The following is a 10,032-nucleotide window of genomic DNA, read 5'->3' on the forward strand; positions in this document are numbered from 1 at the left end:
TTGGGAAAGTAACTAACCCTGTCTGACAGAATTGTTAAAATCAATTCATTCAAGAACTGCCAGAAAGAGGGCATACCAAAATCCCTGTCATTAATACAATTATCCTAGAGAGATGACATTGAAAGATTTTGTAAAAGATTAGATTGGATTCCAAAGCACTGTTGGAACATGAGATAGCTTGTACCCATGTATATGAGTGCATTATCTCTACCTACTCTAAAACAAATGTTCCCAAGGTAGCTTACAAAAATCAGAAGTTTTACCCCTCAGGCTTACATGTTAAAAGATACAACATGATAACAAATAAATGGGCAGGGATACGGCTGATAATATAAAAATATGTTGATCAAGGCAAAAACTAGGATGGAGAAGGGAGCAACAGGAATAATACTTGCATCCAGAAAGAAAATGTAGATACTTTATTCAGAAACTTGTCTTCAAATCAGTTTTTCCAGTAGTGCAAATATTAAAGAAGCAATATAAAGCACAAGAATAAGCAGACATAAAGCAAGCCAGTGTAAGCTAAGCTGTTGTAAAGTTACACCAGATCTGAAGGGGCTACTGCTACTCTTCCAAAGCCTGGATCGCAGAAAACAAGCCTTTAAAATGCTGTTCTGTGTTGGGACATATAACAGAGCTGAATGGGTTTAGGATTCAGCCTAAGGCTCCGTCTGGTCACACCACACCCAGAATGCCCCTTTTGGGGGCTAAAACCATCCTTAGGGCAACCAGATTCAGCCCAGCCAGCTGCACTAGGCTGAGCAAGTTGTAATGGTGTATTGGGGCTGTATCAGAGTTGGGAACTTAGAATCATAGAATTGTAGAATTGGAAGGGGCCACGATAATCATCTAGTCCAACTCCCTGCAAGGGAAGAATCTTTCACCCAATGAACTGGGTAGCAACAGACACACACTTATAAAACTACAATTGGTAGAACCTTCTTAATGTATTTTCCCTCTTTTTTCTCACAGAGAATAAAAAATATAGATTTCTAAGAGGTTGCCTACTATGACACGTTTGCATCTGAAAAAATTCATATGAATTTATGCATCTTGGCTGATTTAAACTATGATTTCTTGATGATTCTAGACAAGGTTCATTTCAGTATTGGTCAGGAAGCTGAAATAAATTAAACTGAGTGGTCATTCTCACAGTTTTTAACTTGCTGGTGACCAATGAACATACTGATCACTATGCCAGAAAAAGTAATATGAAACCCCTACAAAACCAAGGGAGGAAATCTGCCACTTATGCCATTTCTGCACTTATCTGTTTATGGTGCTCTCATCAATGAGGTCAATGCAATGGGGCAGGGAATGCTAAACGTTCAAAGTTGTGGGGGCCAAATAAGTATGGGCAAATCTGTCAATTTCAGTTTCTCTTTTTTCTCCGATATTCAGTTCACTTCTCCATTTGCCCATCAGTTGCAATTCTGTTTAAGTCCTAATGAAAATTCACCAGCAAATTTATCCTAATAGACATGTGTTTGCATGCACATTTGCCTAATATTCACATTTTTACAAAGCAATTACCTCTTCATATAATATGTTTTCACCTATGTGCATTCTTATGCACACATTCTCTTTCTATATGCATTTTTTTGTACACATTACTTGACTGGTGAAGTGCACTGCAAAATTTGAAAAAGTGCAAATTCCAAAGGTTGGTTACATTTTGATTCATTTACCATTTTGAAAAGCATGAATTAGGTTGGAGAAACTGTAAATGCAAACTGCATCAAATTTCTAAACCATCCTGCAGCCAAGCCATGTACCTGACCCCCACACCATTAAGTTAGCCAGCTTGCCTCCAGCCTCAGTGGAGAAAGCTGCCGTATCACCAGTGTTGAAGAAAGATTCAACTGCCAGACCAGTTGTTGTTGTTGTTGTTTAGTCGTGTCCGACTCTTCGTGACCCCATGGACCAGAGCACGCCAGGCACTCCTGTCTTCCACTGCCTCCCGCAGTTTGGTCAAACTCATGCTGGTAGCTTCGAGAACTCTGTCCAACCATCTCGTCCTCTGTCGTCCCCTTCTCCTTGTGCCCACCATCTTTCCCAACATCAGGGTCTTTTCCAGGGAGTCTTCTCTTCTCACAAGGTGGCCAAAGTATTGGAGCTTCAGCTTCAGGATCTGTCCTCCCAGTGAGCACTCAGGGCTGATTTCCTTAAGAATGGATACGTTTGATCTTCTTGCAGTCCATGGGACTCTCTCTTCCAGCACCATAATTCAAAAGCATCAATTCTTCGGCGATCAGCCTTCTTTATGGTCCAGCTCTCACTTTCATACATCACTACTGGGAAATTTATTAAAGCAGAAATTGTCCCTCATTTTCCTGAGCCCTGACCAGACACTGAAATTAGAATCAGGACGAAGATTCAATGCCAAACTGTTTTTAAGATTTGGGGAATTCATTGAATCTATGCAATCTCCAAACCATTTTTAGAAGTGTGTTCCAAGAAGTTAGAAATATGCTTCATAAAGTTGGGTGTGGGCAGTATGACATGTTTTAATTCTACAGGGGTGGGTGTGGGTGTGTGTGTGTGTGTGTGTAAAAGTGAGAGAAAAAGAGATAAGGTGAATAGGCAATTAACAATGCAATCCTATGCATTCCCATTCAGCAGTATGTCCCACTGAGTCGAGTGCAGCTTAGGTAAAGGTAAAGGGACCCCTGACCGTTAGGTCCAGTCGTGACCGACTCTGGGGTTGCGGCGCTCATCTCACTTTATTGGCTGAGGGAGCCGGCGTACAGCTTCCGGGTCATGTGGCTAGCATGACTAAGCTGCTTCTGGCGAACCAGAGCAGCACACGGAAATGCCGTTTACCGTATTTTTTGCTCTATAAGACTCACTTTTTCCCTCCTAAAAAGTAAGGGGAAATGTGTGTGCGTCTTATGGAGCGAATGCAGGCTGCGCAGCTATCCCAGAAGCCAGAACAGCAAGAGGGATTGCTGCTTTCACTGTGCAGCGATCCCTCTTGCTGTTCTGGCTTCTGAGATTCAGAATAATTGTTTTCTTGTTTTCCTCCTCCAAAAACTAGGTGCGTCTTGTGGTCTGGTGCGTCTTATAGAGCGAAAAATACGGTACCTTCCCGCTGCAGCAGTTCCTATTTATCTACTTGCACTTTGACGTGCTTTTGAACTGCTAGGTTGGCAGGAGCAGGGACCGAGCAATGGGAGCTCACCCCATCACGAGGATTCGAACCGCCGACCTTCTGATCGGCAAGTCCTAGGCTCTGTGGTTTAACCCACAGCGCCACCCACGTCCCAGTGCAGCTTAATTGCAAGCAATTGGGTACAGGATAGTCCTCTGAAAACAGTATTAAAATTAAGTGTGTGTGTGGGGGGGTGAGACTTAAAAGAAAGTGCAATCATCTTGCCTCCTCCCCTCCTCAGAAATATTTGAATGAAGCAGATATTGTGTCATTGAATTAGGCTAATTGAGCCACTCTTAGTGCTTCACTGTAGAAATTTACTAAGCAGAAAGGGATGGTGGCAATTTTAATTGTTAAATCTGAAGCTGTGCACCCCCCCCCATCTATTTAGATTGCTACAAAACCCTTCTCTTGCTACATGTTACCACCTAGTGGCACTTCCTAATTTTGCAGTTTGCAAGGATTTGGATTTTCTACTCATAAGCAAGGACTCACCCCTCAAAATGCACCCTTATCCCCCAAGTGGAAAGGGCAGAGCTCAGAAGCGCTGGTCATGGCCCCCACGGGTGGGTGGGGAAGGAATGGAAGAAAGCACTCTCCTCCAGTCTTTTCACATTGCTATATATAGGACATTATCTTAAGTCTTTTTGGGGGGCGGGGGATATTGCTTAATTTTTAAAACACCCTATCCTTTAAATATTTCCCCCCTACTAATCACCAGTTAAGTGCCAATGAAACACATTGTCTGAGTAATCTCCCTTTATTAAAAAGTACTACTTCAGCTCATCTGCAAATTCATTTTTTTCCAATTTTTTAAAATTAGTTTTCACAATATTATAAACAAACAAACAAACAAACACACAAGACAAACAAACATAAATCATAGCCTTATTGAAAATTACACTTATTAACTTTGTTAAGTGACTTCCTCGCTTCCCCTTGGTTGAATTTCATTGCATGTCCTTTTAACGGTTTTCCAAATCCCAATTCTTATGAAATTTAACTTAAACATTAACATCCTTAAATCTTCACCTTACGGAATTAAACATATTAATGCATCACTTAACATAAATAAAATCCTAAGCCAATTAAGTATCTGCAAGCTATTTTCAGTTAATTTAACTTAAATTTAACTAGATAATCATTAAATTTATTCCACTCTTCCTGATACTCCTCCTCCTTCTGGTCGCGGACTCTTCCGGTTAGGTCGGCTATTAAATTCAAGCCCTTACATGGGACAAGCAAGAAATGGGCAAGGTTTTCCTAACCCTCCGGAGTGAATTTTAAAGGGGCGCCAGGGGAGAAGGTGGGGAAATTCCATTGCACAGCTAAAAGTCCTTGCACTAGCACAGGGGTCAGCAAACTTTTTCAGCAGGGGGCCGGTCCACTGTCTCTCAGACCCTGTGGGGGGGCCGGACTATATTTTTTGGGGAAAATGTGAACACATTTCTATGCCCCACAAATAACCCAGAGATGCATTTTAAATAAAAACACACATTCTACTCATGTAAAAACACGCTGATTCCCGGACCATCCGCGGGCTGGATTTAGAAGGCGATTCGGCCAGATCCGGTCCCTGGACCTTAGTTTGCCTACCCATGCACTAGCATAACAGTTTAGCTGGATCCTGTCCCATGTATTTTACATGTGCTGCTGACCTGAGATGTAGTGCTTTCCCAGGCAAGTAAAGGGACCCCTGGACGGTTAAGTCCAGTCAAAGGTGACTATGGGGTGCAGCACTCATCTTGCTTTTCAGGCCGAGGGAGCCAGTGTTTGTCTGCAGTTTTCTAGGTCCTGTGGCCAACATGACTAAACTGCTACTGGCTCACGGAGGACTGTGACGAGTGCCAGAGTGCACGGAAATGCCGTTTACCTTCCCCACCGCAGCGGTAACCTATTTATCTACTTGCGCTGGCGTGCTTTCAAACTGCTAGGTTGGCAGGAGCTGGGACAGAGCAACAGGAGCTCACCCTGCCGTGCGGATTTGGACTACCAGCCTTCCAATTGGCATGCCCTTTCCCAGCCAAGAGAGGAGGAAAGACCCATTAGTCGGGTGCTTTAAGTTTATAATTTCCCATTATTTTTAGTGTATGAACTAATTTGTAAATGCTTTTGCTCAAACCAAAGATAGCTTAAGCCTAGAATTTATTATCAATTAAATGAGTGGCAGAATCTGAAATTGGTTTCTGTACGTCTAACACTTCAAACAGCTTCTAGAAGAGGGGCCACTAGGTGGCGCATCGGAAGATGGCTGACAATAACATCTCTCCGACCCACACGAGGTAATTTGGAGGCTATGATGGGGGTAATTAGCCTCCTTAACCCCCCCAGGATGGTGGGGGGGACGGCCCTTGCCTGCTGTGCCCTATACCACCCCCGAATTTGTGGGGGTGGGGGCACTAGGCACAAAGCCCTCCTGTGGGATTCCGGCACTCCTGGACGCCGTCCCTGATTCGCGCCGCTAGTTGCAAGCATCTTCAAAAGAAACAATTTGGACGAGATAAATTGCATGTGCTTCAAGGAAAAAGGGGAGTAAAGACTTCTGACAGAAGAGATCTCTGATAACAAGACAAGAATAAAATATGAGAAGATACGTCAAGATACGGTATGACTGAGGGGGGAGGGGGGGAAACCTGCCTTCCTTTTTATTATGTGATTTAACAAGAATCCCCTCCCCTAATGAGTCAGAAACTAAGGACTTAAGCTGTGGATTTAAGGCTGTGTGGAGATAAACTTTCGAACCAAAGCAATGTTTCAAGATGAAGCTGGAAAGCTAAGAGTTTTGGAATGACGCAGTTAAAAATGCCGTCGCCATTTTGGGAGGCATTGTTGGAGCTCTTGGGTCTGGGAGGAGAAAGAGAGAAATAGAGTTGTTTACATATCGTGCATCAACTTCTCGGTGGGACTTAAGAGCGACAAATGCCAAATTTATGATGGAAAGAGCGATGTTATCTACGAAGGAGATATATGGAAACCATCTAGACTTAGTGGAGGAACGGGAAATCCACACAGAATTATTATTTTGCTTATCGGCTTAAGGAGACTAACAGAAGAGATCGTAAAGGAAAAATAGAAACTATATGAACAAGATATGATGTGGAAACACCAAGATAAGACTGGATAGAATTATGAATTTTGTTTGGACTGATTGGGACTGATTTGGACATTAACGCAGTAATAAGATGATCTGAATCCCCCTTTGGATCTTGAAGTATGGGTTCCCCCAACAAAATTTAAAAATTTGGCTTTGTAATTTGGAATTTATGTGATGTGATTTAATTTGATGTGATTGGCCAGTTAATAAAAATTATTTTTAAAAAAAACAAACAGCTTCTAGAAGGCAGGTGGTGATTTATTAAGTGCTGTGGTAAGGCACTTCTCCCTTCCTGCCCCACCCAATCCCCGATTTTGGGAGCACGCAAGGGAAAGAACTGCTGTTGCAGGAGCACTTTCTCTGGATGCCCTGAGGGAGATTTGGAGTACAAAGGAAAGTGCATTTTGGGTTGCACCCCACCTGTGGAATGCTCTCACCTCTGCTTGGCACAATCATTAACATAGTTTCATTGCTAAGTTAAAACCTTTCTTCCAGGCACTTTCTCCCAACCTATGAGTTGGCTGATGGCGTACTTCTTGGAAATGCTCTTGTTGCTAAAGTTCGTGTTCTTTTTCACAGCATTCTTTATGAGTTATTGAAATGGTGTAACATTTTGTATTGATTACATGCTATGCTTTTTTTTTTTGGCTCTTAATCAGTTGCAAGTCACTTAAAGACTTTGTTGTGCTAAGTGACAAATAGTCAGCACCCCTGGACATCACCCAGACATTCCACGTGCTGACTGAAACAGTGTATTCTTGTATTATTTCAGGGATTTGTCCTCCTACTCGTGTTAAGTGGAAATCTGTTTTTATGTCAACAAACAAGGCAGTTGCATTACCTGATTTGCACATGCTTCCAGTTTCCTTCCAGCTCTTCTCCCACGTAATGTTCTGCTTCAGGTATGACACTGCTATTTATGAACTCAAGCAGTTGCCTTACAAATTAATAATAATAATAATAATTTATTATTTGTACCCCGCCCATCTGACTGGGTTTCCCCAGCCACTCTGGGCGGCTTCCCCAGAGACCAAAAATGCACTAAAATATCACATATTAAAAACTTCCCTTAAGATGTCTTCTGAATGTCGGGTAGTTGTTTATCACTTTGACATCTGATGGGAGGGCGTTCCACAGGGCGGGCGCCACTACAGAGAAGGCCCTCTGCCTGGTTCCCTGTAGCTTTGCTTCTCGCAATGAGGGAACCGCCAGAAGGCCCTCGGCGCCGGACCTCAGCGTCCGGGGAGAACGATGGGGGTGGAGACGCTCCTTCAGGTATGCTGGGCCGAAGCCGTTTCAGATCACCATTCTGTTTAGCTGAGTATTGTTTAGACTGCCTGACAGTGACTCTCTGCAATTTAGGAGAGTGTAGATGTTCTGCGCTTGTTGCAGCTTCTGAACCATCTCCAAGAGCAGCTGCACATAGAACACATTGTCCAATCTGGAAGTTACTAAACTGTGGAACATTGTAGCCAAGATATACCTGTCCAGGAACAGTAGCAGCTGGTGAACTAGCCAAAGTTGGAAATAGACACACAGGGACTCAAAGATGGACTAAGGAATAACATGCAACTAGGTAAACCTTGCCTTACAGGGCAGTGCAATCTTATCCAGCACAAGCTGTCTTTACTTCCCAGACACAAGGACCTCTAACACAGTGTCTACATCTTGTCTCAATTCAGTTTCAGTCGCTCATTACCACTTCCAGGCAACAGTGAAGCACCTGAACTACCTCATCTGGTTAAGATGGAGGGAGAGCTTGGCACCTCACTCCAAATCCCCTGATATTTGCCAAAAGCTTCACATATATTTTAAAGAGCATAGCAAACAAGAGCAACACGTGAGGAACCCCACAGGTTAACTCTCAAGGTACCATGCAATATTGCAACTTTTCAAAAGTGGCCTTAACAGCACAGTTCCCTCAATTCCCAACCTCTGAACCCATTCAATTGTATCAAAAGCCACTGCGAGGTCAGGAAGAACCAACAAGGCTACACTCCTGCAACAAAGCTCATCAACCAGGGTGATCACAGCAGTTTTAGTGCTGTGTTCAGACCTTAAGCAAGACCAAAACTGATCTAGCATAGTGAGACATCAATGTGCTGCCTTTCAGGTGTTGTGACTTCCATCATCCCTGGCCAAATTGACTGCAGCTCATGAGTGAAGTTCAAAACACCTGGAGGGCACCATGTTGGCCACCCCTAGTCTAGATATCCACTCCCTCCATGCACTCCTGTAGCTGGACCACCAGCACTCTCAAGCATCTTGTCCAAAGAGGAACATTTTTTTTTTTTGTAAACAGTGGAGGTTGCCTGGAGTGTAGAAACAGACATATACCAACAGGCGATACTTGAGAAAAAATAGGAAGTAAAACAATGTATCACAATAGAATTGTACATACTCGGAATACAATTGGGTTCTCTGTGCTAGAATGGCATGTCTTCTTTACAGAAAACTATGGGTACTGCACAACTGGAATAATTTTACTACTGTAATACAAGGGAGTGGCATTGTGATAGCTTGTGAGAATTTTACTACTGTAATACAAGGGAGTGGCATTGTGATATCTTGTGAGAACTGCCTGGGCAGTTCCTGTGAAACAAGAAGAAGGTTTGCAAACTGCGTGCATTGCTTGCAATTTCTGGAAAGGATTAACAAATCCGGCCCTATGAATTGAAAGCCCTGGGTGCCTGGAATGGATCTTAAATTCTTCTTAATTCTCTGTGGAATGTGTATATACATTAACATTTAGAATCATCTATCTTTCTCTTCTGCTACAGAATTTGTGGAAGCAGATATAGATAATCCATTCATTATTTTTTGTTTGCCATGTGAATTCTGATTCAGATATAGCATTACAGCCAAATACTTACTTAAAATACAGCCGTACCTTGGAAGTCAAACGGAATCTGTGCCGGAAGTCTGTTCAACTTCCAAAACGTTTGGAAACCAAAGTGTTGCTTCTGATTGGCTGCAGGAAGCTCCTGCAGCCAATCAGAAACTGCAGAAGCTCCGTTGGACGTTCGGGTTCCAAAGAACGTTTGCAAACTGGAACTACTCACTTCCGGGTTTGCGGTGTTTGGGAGCTAAAACATCAGAGTAACAAGGTGTTCAGGATCCAAGGTACAACTGTATCTGTAAATACCATGCTTCATTTAAAAAAACAAAACTTCCAGGTCAGTTTATATAATGATTTAAAAAACAACAACAGTTGTTGCTTTGGTTACATAGGATTCACAGGAAGAACATTTTGCTTTGGTTACATAGGATTCACAGGATACCACTTGTTTCCTCTCACATTTTATATTCTGATCCATATATATTTATATTCTGATCCAGTTGAATCTTTTAGTATCTTTGTTACTTCCTCATATTACTTCCAACACATCACCAAACAGTTCCAATCTGCGCTGCAAATAGCCAGGGTTTTTTTTATTATTATTCTGGAATGAAATTTGGCAGCCAATATCACAGATATCACAGATTATTAACACATATTCTCTCCAATTATCCCTACTGTCAGGGAACTGACATCGGAGCCAGAGGCGGAGGCAAGGCTCCCAAGCGATGCTGGAGAAGGGCCCAGCAGGGAGAGAGGCAGCTCATCGGCTGGGGAAGGAAATCAGTGTAACACCAGGGATAAAGGGGGGCAGATGGGGGAATTGGTGAGGGGGCTCCAGGACTCCTCGCCGGAGACCAGCGGGGAGAGCACAGGTCCTCTGCTACCCACACCCACCCTGCGCAGAAGACTTCCGCGCAGGGAAAGTAGGCGTAGACTTGGCGTCAA

Source organism: Podarcis filfolensis (genome assembly GCF_964270895.1).
Source record: "Podarcis filfolensis genome assembly, chromosome: 7".
Classification (NCBI taxonomy): Eukaryota; Metazoa; Chordata; class Lepidosauria; order Squamata; family Lacertidae; genus Podarcis; species Podarcis filfolensis.